This window comes from Rhinolophus sinicus, chromosome 15, assembly GCF_057876585.1.
Source record: "Rhinolophus sinicus isolate RSI-liver-muscle chromosome 15, RSI-T2T, whole genome shotgun sequence".
NCBI classification, from domain to species: domain Eukaryota; kingdom Metazoa; phylum Chordata; class Mammalia; order Chiroptera; family Rhinolophidae; genus Rhinolophus; species Rhinolophus sinicus.
The window spans coordinates 102007592-102020033 of record NC_142515.1 but is presented as its reverse complement, the minus strand read 5'-3'; the positions used below and the strand labels follow the sequence as shown (position 1 = coordinate 102020033).

General features: G+C 34.6%; 1 protein-coding gene across 1 annotated transcript in view; it reads left to right on the top strand.

Moving 5' to 3' along the window:
- Positions 1-92: 92 nt before the first annotated feature.
- Positions 93-12442, top strand: part of FBXO8 (F-box protein 8) — a 41928-nt gene continuing 29578 nt past the window's right edge. Inside the window, exon 1 of the mRNA XM_019733191.3 lies at positions 93-341. The gene's annotated coding sequence lies outside the window, so the exon portion shown is untranslated. The remainder of the gene's footprint in view (positions 342-12442) is intronic.

Below are 12442 nucleotides of genomic sequence, written 5' to 3'. Positions count from 1 at the left end.
TGGGAATCTATAGCGAATCGTAAACAACAGGGATAAAAATGCTCTTTCTTTAAGGCTCAGATACCCAACGTCACTTCCGGCAACAGTAGGAAACGTCAAAACTCCGACAGTCGGCAGCTCTGGCTGCTGCAGCTTTGAGGGACCCCGAGTTCGGAGGGGGCCAGTGCTGCTTGAGGGACTCTCGCCGCTGTCAGCTCCACCGGCGTGAACAAGTGAAGTTTGAAACCAACTTATCCATGGCCTGGGCACCAGTTCCCGGCTGAGCCATTTTCTTTTTGGCTAAAAGCCCCCGCCCGGAGGCCGATTCGTCGCGGCGGCGGTGGGGATCGCAGGTCGCTCAGGTAAGAGCGTCCGGCTAAATATTTCAGAACTCTTGCCTCTTTTCCCTGTACACTCCTACTTTTCTCCTTGGAAATAGACAACCGGTGCTTGCCAGTTGGCAGAAACTTGCCAACCAGCAAGACTTTAGGGCCAATGACAGTGCAAAGCATCCTGAGTGACAGCGGTGATGGCTTATTAGAATGAGGAATCGGTGTCAGGAGGCGGGAGTAGGTGTGTTCCTTGTGTTTCTAGGCCATTGGGGTACAGGTCAGTTTGGGACCCCACGTAGTGACCCGACTTCATTCTGAAATAAAGCCGAGAAACGGCAATGATGACTTTCTTCTAGCCTAAGTGTTGCTTTTCAAGTAGAGGGGGGATTTTTTGTTCATTACGTTCAGTTACGGTCATGATGGATTTCAGTTCTTTACATACAGTTAAGGTCACGATGAATTGCCAGTTGCTTCAGTCGTTAAACTTTGGTTATAAATTTGGCAAATTCTTAATTTGTTCTGTCTTTGTTTCTCTGTGACTGGGCTCTAGTATTTTTACACGGTGGATGCTGAATTAAATATTACTAATTGTATGAAGTTACATAAATGAATCCTAATCCTCAGTCATTTAAGTTTTTTGTTGTTGCTTTATTTTTAGGTTCTTTATATATTTAGTAATTTAATAATTGAGTCTACTTGTTTTAACAAATGAAATTTTTATTTTCAAGGATCCTACGTGTTTCGTTCCAAATCAATGTATCATGAACTTTATTACTGCAAGTTGAAGCTAATTTATGTTTTCCATTTCAGCTTTTCTTCATTTAATGTTTGGAGTTTGTTAGCCGTATTTCTGAAGTAGAAGGGTTCCCCACACCCCAAGAAAATGGTTTACAAAATTGAGCAGAACGAAGAATAAATTTTATTCTATTTTTCAGGTTGCATAGAAAGCTTCCCATTTTTATCCAGTTAACTTGACAATGTTAAGAGATATGTATTAGTTATCTATTGCTGAGTAACAAATTGTCCCAAAGTTTAACATCTTAAAATAATAAATATTATCTCAACGTTTCTGTGGGTCAGAAATTCGGGCACAAGTTAGCAGAGCGCCTCTGACTGATGGTCAAGCTGCATGTTGGGGGCTCTTCACATCTCACCTGAAGACTCCACTGAGAGGTAGAAGGATCCACTTTCAAATGCACTCAACTGGTGTTGGCAGGTCTAGGTTCTCCACTTCATGGATTTCCCCATAGGGCTGCCTCACAATATAGCAGCTGCCTTCCCTTGGGGTGAGCAATCCAAAAGAGAGCACCCAAGACCCTGTATAGTCTTTTGTAACTCAATCTCAGAAGTGGTATCCCATCACTACTGTCATATTGTATTTGTTAGAAGTGAGTTGGTATGTCCAACCCAAAATCATTGTAGAGAGGATTACACAAGGGCATAAATCCCAGGATGCAAGGATCTTTGGGAGCCATCTTAGAGGCTGTCTAACAAAGATACCCTGGCTGATAACTTTTAGGAGTTAATAGGTTGGAAAACTGAGCAAAAAAGCAGTCAAGACAAATGCAGCCAGACAAAGAGAAATGCTAAACTGTAAAGAAATAAACAGACTTGTTCAAGCCTCTCTCTCTCTCTCTCTCTCTCTCTCTCTCTCTCTCTCTCTCTCTCTCTCTCGTAAGTTTTTTTTTTTCCATCTCATTATCTGAAGACAGGCTTATTATTTTGCGTGAGAAACTTTGCCTGAGGGAATGATGTGTGTGAGAAGAATGTTTGTGTTTTAGGGTCTATGTGAGCAGAGCATACGCATATCACAGCTGGAGATTGTGTATTCTTTACCCATTGTCATTTTATATGGTTGAAATGGTATCAAAAGAAACGTGCAAAGATAGCTCTTAAAGAGGAAAGAAGTTAGGAAAGAGTAGAGGAAAGCCTTCTAGTATAGAAAGAATGCAGGTCAATGGCAGTCTTTATGTTGATATGAGATCAAATAGGGATGGGAGAAGTGTATCTTAGAATAGAAATGTGTCTTGGATGTCTGTTTTAAAACATTACTAGGTAGCAGGTACCACCTTTTTCAGCATTACCTGGATACACATTGCCAGCACAGCTTTTGTCAGTGAACCATATAAGTTTATCAGAAATTAAAGGTATAGGCTTTGGTGGGGGGCGGGAGGTGTCTGTGTGTGTGTGAGACGCTATTTGGCTGTGACCCACTGTAAAATTGCCTGTTTCCAGGTTTGAAAGATGTTGTAAATCCTTATCTGTTAGCAAATTATTCAAATTTATTTTTTACACATCAGGGGCTTAATACCAGCCTGATTGTGTCAATTCTCAGAATGTAAATTTGGCTTTTAAATTGCGGCTCCATATCAGCTTAACATACTTCATTTGTAGTTGTTTTGGGCCCTTAGATATCTGCAAAATTTTAAACAGATGCTTGCGAAAATAACACAGTTGAAATACTTCCATCCACAAAATATCTTTTGATAATAACTTCTAGATAAGCTAAAACATGCATTGTAATTTATTATATATGATCAGTTTAATAAGGAATGTTTTGTGTTTATTGTGCTTTTGTGTTGATTAAAACATTGAATTGCCAAGAGATGATCTTTTCTTTGATCACAATACATTGAAATTAGTCATTCAAATTTATGATTTTATAGTTCATTGCTTAACCAACTGCTATGTGCAACTATCTATTTTTTTCTTCCATCTTGATTCAAATTTGGAAACTAAAGCTAATTCCTTAGCTGGCCTGTGACAATGCATCAAAATCATTAATACTGAAAGTCTATGAAATATATATCTTAACTCATGATGTTTTTCATGGAATTATTTTGCTTAATATTTTAAAACAATTTTAATGAAATACATTTACTTCTAGAAATTTATGTTCCCTATATCTTTATTTTTTTCTCATTGCTTTGTTACTCTGACAAATTTATGATATAGATTCTACAATAAAACTAAAATGTCCTGACATGAATAAGTTTACATTCGGGGCAAGTACTTTTGTGGTGTAGAAACGAGAAGAGATATTTGTGGTTTGAAGTTTAGACAGCAGGTTTAGGGAGTTTAGCTCTGTGATCAGCAGTTTGTGTTCTTCAAGAATAGATTGCATAGGATTTCATAAGCTATTTGAAAGAAGGAACAAGATTTTGGCAAGTGAGCCTTGCTTGAAGAGCCCCTATCTGCTCATACTGAGTAGTGATTTATAGAAGTCATGAACATGGGGAAAAAGAGAGATGGAAAAGACACGTGTTAAATATACACACATATCCCCCATACATCCATCCATCTCTAGCACCTCTTCATTTTACTTTTATTTTAAAAATTGTTTCTCATTTTATTTTCATAGAATTTTAGTTAAAGGAGACCTTAGAGATCAACTTCAAAACCCTTATGTTACAGGTGAGGAAACTGAGACTTCAAAATTTAAGTGATTTGACCAATACTCACAACTAGTTAAAGTAGGAGCCTGAATCAAATCCGTATTTTGTGTAGGTCTCGTTTCATTATTATATGTTTTCTCATCTCATTTATGATTTTCCTCCTATTTTGAGCTGCCCTTGATATTTATTATATTTTAATACCTTGTTTTATGTGTATAAAAGCAGTTCAGTGAGAATTACAATTTTTGTTTTGTATTGTTTTTGAATTCTGCAACTCTCATAGTAATGGCCATTGTGGTTAATGTGAGCATGGAGTATAGTGTGTCCCGAGGAGGTGAGTTGGGATATGCTGCCATGGCAGCTGCTGATTATAATTAGGCTGAGTAAATAGTGCAGTTAAGTAAGAACCAGTGTAGTTAAAAATAATGCTGGTGAGAAGTATGATAAATTTTTTATTGAAAAGTTAAAACAGACTGGAACATTTCTTGCAAAAGAAATTGAAGAAATTAAATACATGAAATTAAATAGGCCCAGAATTCTGAACATTTTGGTCACATTTAAATGACACATCTTAATTTTTACATTTGTTTAAATTAAAGAACAGGAAAAAACTTTCAGAAAACAAAGTAATATTGTAAATCTTTGTGAATTAAAAAAAAGTACAAATGGTATGCCTTTTAGTAACAAAAACTGCTCTTGCAGGACCAGATCTTTAAATTTAATGAGTGGGTTTTTTTTTTTTTTATGTGTTTAATGTACCCTGTGACCTCTTTGTACTTAGCTATTTCCCTTTTCTCCTTAGAAAGACCTCCTTGTGGACTTACCCTTCCTTCATTTCTCTACAATTGTTGCCTTTCAATTTTAGAGGTGTGATTGGTTATCAGGTTTTTTTCTTTTAATTCCTTTCCTTTCCTTTGCTTTTTTTTTTTAATTCCCTACTCACTCTCTTCTAAACTACTTTGGTGGTCTGTTCTTTTGGAAGTAGAGAAATAAATGCTGGGCTGCCAGATTGATTCTAAATGTCTCATAGAAAATATTAATATTTTCTCACTGAATTTTCATGTTCTTATGCGGTTGAGTAGTATTGCATGATACCACTTAAAGATTTTTAAAACCTAAAATAGCCAAAGATCTGGTTGTTACTTTGTACTAGAAAAAAATTGAAAATTTTCAGAAAGATATAAATAAGTGAATGTCCTCATTTTTAAGTCTTAATAGAAATTGCATTTTAGAGATAACTCTTTTGGTACACACTTTAGATCTTCATCTGAGATAGGAAATTTCTTATTTATAAATTACACTATTTAGACACTTAAGAAATATTGAAGAAAACTGACCATTTATAATGAGTATTTAAACGAGATTATTCATGTCAAGCATCATAAACCAGTGATTGCTCAGAAAGAGACTTATGGAATCGGTTTGCTCAGGAAGAGAGTTAAGGAACCGGTTTGCTTCAAAGAGAAGTACTTAAAGCACAGTACTGTTTTGTGACCTCCAGACTCCTTTGTATTCTTCCCGTCTTCCACTGTTGTTCTCCACCTGAATAGTACTATATAAACCATGCTTGTAGTTGTCTCCACAGCATGTGCTATTTGAATGCTTACTGCCAATGAATTACCAAAAGCATTAATTACTAGTCCAGTTACCTTTTTCTTATAGAATAGTGCTTTATTTGATGTTTAACTGTTACAAAGAGATACTTGATATTAAGCCACGTAATATTAAGCTGCTTAATATTTTAAAGATAGGCTTTATATTAGATATACCAACTATTAATAAAATTATTTCTATCTTATTCTTTTCTAGAAATACTCTTTTGAAAAAAGACAATACATTACAAATACGATGAGTCAAAAACACCATTCCTTTTAGAAATACAGCCATCTACTGGAAGTAAATAGAAAAGTATTATTGTTCTTAAAAACTTTAATAATTTAGTTCCTCATATAGTTGATGGTAATTAATCTAATTTGTACTGCCTTCTAAGTAGAAGTTCCTTTATGCTATTACAACAGATTCATTTAGGCTAAAACTTTTTTCAAAAAATGAGAAAATACATCCAAAACCACGACAGGAAAGTACATATAGGTGTTTCTCAGATTTTTGCGTTAGAGAAAAAGAAAGTGAAGCAGGACCTACATACTGCTTTACCAATTAAAAGATGCTGTTATATATGTTTTCTTAGTTAAGGTCATAGCAACCCTGTAAAAGAGATAGTGAATTCCCCCATTTTATAGGAAACAGAAGTTTAGAAACCTTGCTTAAAGTATTTAAGATCATACAGCATATGACATAATTGGAGCTCCAATTTTAAATTCCCCCTCCAGAGTGTCAAGAAAATCTCTACACAACATTCTCCTCAATTATGCACCAAAATCTTATTTCAATTGTTAGGCTATGTTATATATTTTTAAATCTCTACTAGAAAAAATATATACAGCATTTCACTCTAGATTACGCTGGTGTTCAAAGCTATAAGAAGGCCTAAAATATACAACAGGATAGCATATTCCACTCATACATTAGCATATCAATAGTGATTAAAAATTATGGTAGTACTTAAAGCCAAAAAGGTATCTCTTATCAGTGGCTGATGACTAAATACTTGACCTTATTTGTCAAACTGTTTTTATATATAGTGTATCAATCTAATCAAAGTTAGTTTCTACTTACTTTATATATTTACTAGTTATTTTTTTCTTCTAGCAAAGGTAAATGGTATCTCTCCAAATTTCATAGATCCTAAATTAATGAAATCTAAATCCAGGATTATGACTACTCAGGCATTTAAATCCAAAATAATCATGTGTACTCTGAAATGGAAGAACCAAAGTAAGAGTTATCAGTTAAAGGGGGTTAAGGGGTGGTTACAGAACTACCTCTTCTTGTAAACTACCTACTATGGGCTAGGTCTCTAAGTCCCATTGGATAAGAATTATCCATCATTTTACTGATGAGGAAAATGAGGACTACAGACAATAGGCTCATCATATTCCGTGTTGGAGTTTAAATCGGATTGTTTTTCATATCAAAGCCTATGTGCTTTCCCCGAGAATAGTAGCTTGAGAGAAGCTTCAGCTGGGAACAAGAATGGAGGTAATAAAGCAGTGACAGAGGTAGGAGATGCGAGCCAGTGATGAAGAAACAGATGGTAGATTATTGCTGTTGCCATCTGTAGGCTCTAACCCCTCTGGGCATGTGGTTTGGTGGTTAAGAATAAAAGCTTTGGACTCAGACCTGAGTTTGAATCCTAAATCTTCCATTTGCCAGCTATGAAATCTCTTGCAAAGTTACTTCTAGATATAAAATTACAATAATGATATCTACCTCTTAGGGTTGTTGTGAGGATTAAAATGAGATATACATAAAAACTTTCAGAGTTCTGGCACAAAGTGAAAAATAAATAGTAGTTTATTCTACTAAAACAATATTGTTTAATACTTACATTATTAGAGGTTATGTAAATAAATATGTACATAATATTACATACAAAAGGAGGGAATACTACCTACAAAATAATACATAATATTACATACAAAAGCCAGGAATTCCAAGCCTTAAATCTACACACACACACACACACACACACACACACACACACAGTTAGAGGGGTGTTTTTTTCCTACTTTTTTTAAAAAATTTTCTCTATCCTTTAAAATAAAAATTTCTATCAAAAATGGCAAAAAGTATTCTTACTATTTTGATGTGTTCCTTGAGGGGTTTCCTACTACTCTTAAGCCATAGTGCTGACCATTTATATCCTCAGTTAATGGTCTTCAGTCTGTATGACACTAAACTCTTGGTCCATAATTCCTAATCTGGGTACACATCAAACTCAAAAGAGTTTTTTTCAAATTCATGTGCCTGGATTCCACAACCAGGAGATGATCCGTTTACAGAAAAGCTTTAAGATTAATAAAAATAACTAGTATATACCCTTTACCAAGATTCACCAATTAAAAAAAAATTGCAGCTTACTTTATCATTTTCTCTATATAGAGATAGACGTTACTGCTTTTCTGAACCGTTTGAGACTAGGTTGCATAACATCAGGCCTTAACTCTAAAGTATGTTTCCTAAGAACAAGAATATACTATTATAATACATAGACACTGTACAGTTATCAAATTCAGGAAATTTAACACTGATGCAATATTTTTATCCAATCTTCAGCCTGTATGTCTTGTTTTTCAATTATCTCAATAATGTCCTTTATAGCAATTTTGTTTTCCAGTATAAGATCCAGCCCACATATTGCAGTTAGATGTCATGTTTTTCAGTATCTTAATCTGGAACTCTTCCTCAGACTTTCTTTGGCTTTCCAGCATTGGCATTTTTGAAGAAGAAAAATTCTATCATTTTACAGACTTCATTTGGGTTTCTCTGATATTCCTCATTATTAGATTCAGCTTATACATTTCTTGCCTGGAATAGCATATAATTGATGTTGTGGCCTCAGGGTATCATGTCCTAAGGCACATGATGTCCATTTGTCTTTTATAGGCAAATGTTAAATTCGATCAAATGCAGTCTTATTCCTTAATTCCTTTTTGTAATTAATGACTAATATGTGGGGAAATACTTTGAGATTATAAATACTCTATTCTTTATCAAATTCCAGACTCCGCATCCATTGATAATTCTTGCCTGAATTGTTTTTTCTATCATGGTTGTCGAATGATTTTTCTGATTATTATTTTAACTTTATTTGTCAGCATTTTACTGTAAGGGAGAGCTTTCCTCCTTCATTTATATATGTATGTATTGGTCATCAATGTAGACTCATGGATTCTATTTTTATGTAATGGATTATAACCCATTACTGTTCTTATTTTTATTTTGATGCCCAAATTGTCCCAGGTTTGGCCAATAGGAACTTCTTCAAATTAGCTCCTATTGTCCCATTTAACATTATCCCATTGCTTTTGTTTTGTTTTGATTTTCTTCTAGCTCACTGGATATTCATAATCCATATTTAAGAAACTCTGCCTTAGGAATGTCTCGGTAGCCCTTAAACGGGTCTCAAGTGGACTGGAAAGGTGAAAGTTGGGAGAAAGATGTATCTTTTTACCATGTTCATATATACATAGCAGAGCTTCAGTGGGTTCCTAGTCTAGGCAAACTCTCAAAATATGTAATATGTACAGTATGTGATTTTATAACTGTGTCTATTAGATAAAAATTAAAGTTAACTTGTTAACTTTTACTGAAGAGTCACCGGATGAAATTGGGGGAAAAATAAACCAAGTGATTGTTATGTTAGTGTTTCAGCCACATTTTAATGATCACACATTGGATCTTTGAGACAATAAAAAGTCGATTTGTAGATGTATGCATCTGTATAGGGGTGCCCTTGCTTTGGGGGAATTGGTCTGATAGCCATTATGCTGGGCCATTTGTAAATGCTAGTAGGAGAGGAAGGGAGTCTTTTCTGTAGGGCCATCCAGTTTCTTTAGTGGAAACGCATCTTAATTTTACCTTGGTAAGAAAAGGGGTTCAAGTACATGCTAAAGCATTCTAGACCTGTGTTGGGGGATAGGTTGTGGTCTGTTGTTCCATATACGCATGTTTAATTCAATTCTCACAAAAATTGTAAAGGGAGATTTTTTTCCCCTTTATTGTGTAAGTGAGGAACAGTGACCCAGAGATGTTAATCCCCTCATTTTTGTTCTACATTTTATTCTAAATTACTCCCATACTTATACTGTGTTTTGGACCCCCAAAAGCCTGTTGAGGTTCTGCAGTGTAGATAAGCTTCTGCTTTTCTCTCTGCACTATTCCAGACTATCCTCCTCCTTCCTCTTCATTAGTAACCACTCCTCCTTCCACTTAAGTGTTATAGAAATCTGTTGAAATCTCATACCCACTCAGCATCCTGTTTTCCTTCTCTTACAGGCTTATTTCTACCTTTTTAATTCCTTTTCTCTCCTTTTAATAGGAGGGAAAGGTAATAAATATATGTGCTCAATCTTACATCTTTAACAAGAAACCAAGAATTGACTATAAAATATTTTTTCAAAAGTGTGTTAGGATATCTCTTCTTCTATTTACTGTCCCATTGATATCTTATATCATAAATCATTTTAACAAGATGGTATCCTACCATTTATATTTATCTTGGTATTGGCTTAAAACCTATCCCTAAAATTATTAGCATGGTCAAAATAATTTTAGAATTCAGAATATTAAAATTAAGTTATGTAATACCAAAAGAACATAATAACCCTACAGGTAACCTGCCGAAAATGTTGACAGGTAGGGAGGGGTACAACAGGTCATTTAGAAGTGATAGTGGCTGTTTGCTCCATAAATAGATCTTTAGCTAAGCAAGAAGCTTTATGTACTCCTCTTGGTAAATATTTTTCAAAGACTATTTTTGAAAATGCTAGAATCTTCCTAAAATCTGTTAATTTTCATTTATGTCATCCTAGCTACTGGGCTACAGCAGCATAGGACTTTACGAACAGAAAGTTAAATTTGAAATGTAAGAGATGATGACAAACACCAAAATATGAAATTTATATACACGAGATTAAAATAAAATCGCCATCTGTCTTTCAGCTGATGTGACACCTTTATCTACAGTACCACTGAGTATTCAAGGTCACTCAGTTTGGGTATCAATCCCTGTTCAATAGCCATTAGTGCCAGGCTATGGAGTCTTCTGTCCACTATGGAGTGCATTTATGGGTAGTGCAGAACTGAGCGTGAATATTTGACCCTTAAACCAAGCTATATATAATAGCTCTGAGACAAAGGGAGCATTATTTGACCACTGTATTAAAATTATCAAGATTACATACATTGATAGCCATGTTTGCATAATTCTAGGAAAATATAAATTCTTGAATAATAGTAATTTGCCTATTTGGCCATTGCTTCATTTGATACTTCATCCAATTTAAAAAGGAGTCGAGTTGTATCATATTTGCGTTCGCCATTCTCTGTGAAGAATTTAAACCTACTGAAGAATATCTGAATCTTTATTTATAAGTATTGACTTTATTACCTTTATGAAAAATAAGGAAATATAGTGTCCTAATTGCCTTGGCTTTTTTTTCTCCATAAAACTTTTTTGTCCTCTGAAAGGAAGAATTTCAAGTTTGAAATCTTCTAGAGAATTTTTTGTTAGTATACGTTCTCCTCTGTAACCTAAGTAATTATGAAATTTTTGCTTATTTTCATTAGATGATAAATAATGGAGTATGGAGTACTGTTTCTACTTTGGAGACCAGGAGAAAATATCTTTGGTTTCATTTTTAAACTCTAGAATTTTATAATGACTCTTAAACATAAAGAAACTTTAAATAAAGTAAATTCAAATTAGGAAGAAAATGCATAGGACACCTTGAATAGTATTAATTTATAGTTCTCATTATTTGTAGATTTTGTATTTGTGGATTTGCCTATTCACTAAATTTTATTTTTTTAATCCTCAATCCATACTCATGGCACTTTTCCACTCATTCTTGCATACATACAGAGCTGCAAAAAATTCGTAGAGGAGAACATTCCCAGCCAGCTTTGAACAAGGCAATGCTCCACCTTCTTGTTTTAGAAAACTGCAGTGTCTTCTAAACTTTGTGAATAAGTCTTTTTCGTGGTCTATTTAGTGCTATATTTTTCACATTTGTGCTGTTTGTTGATGATTTTTTTATTTAAAATGTCCCCCAAACATAGTGCTGAAGAGCTGTTAGGTTCCTAAGTGCTAGAAGGCTGTGATGGTGCATTATAGAGAAATACCTGTGTTGGATGAGCTTCTTTCATGATTGGTGAGAAACACACATAAAACAAGGTTATGTATTGATCAGCCGGCAAAACTGTTGTGTCCAGAGGCCCCCAGGAACCTAACCCTCTGTTTCCCCTAAGAGCAATAGTTCAGTATTTGCTAATTCAGTGTTTGCCATGACTTTATAGAACTATCAGAATTCACTCTATTTCTTTTATTTGTATGTGAAGTAGATTAATTATGTTCTTATAAGACTAAGTATTGGGGCGGCCAGATGGCTCAGTTGGTTAGAGCACGAGCTCTCAACCACAAGGTTGTCGGTTCATTTCCTGCATGGGATGGTGGGCTGCACCCCCTGCAACTAAGATTGAAGGACAACGACTTGGAGCTTATGGGCCCTGGAGAAACACACTGTTCCCCGATATTCCCCAATAAAATTAAAACAAAAAAAAAGTAAGTCTTGTTTCCAAGAAATAATATCTATTTTCCTCAACCAATTTTGAGTGAACAAATAAATTACCAGCAGTGGATTCGCCACAACTATTTATTTCAAATACAAAACCTTCTTTTGTGTTTAATTTTTTCCAGTTTGAAACTTTTTGCCTGTTCAGTGATTCCACTCTGTAGCTCAATTTTTTTGACCAAATAATTGGCACAAATGACAGATTTCAAGAGATTGAAATCATGCAAGTACCCAGCATCAAACTGCATCATATTTTATATCTCTTTGAGAGCCAGATGTTGACAGCTTCCTAATGATAACACAAGGACCCATTTCACGCCATTTCTGTTGGTTGGCACTATCGTAAGCATGCTGACTTTTGAAAATTTTCTGTGAAACGTAACACAGAATTTTTTGTTTTTAGGTTTTATTTTGTTGTTTTTGTTTCTGTTTTAAATTTGGTCATTGATGTAAAAGAATTGCATTTATGAGGAAAAAATAATCATGGCTGAAAAATCAGATCACTAAAAAAGGTGAAGAATTACATATACAAGCCCTATGC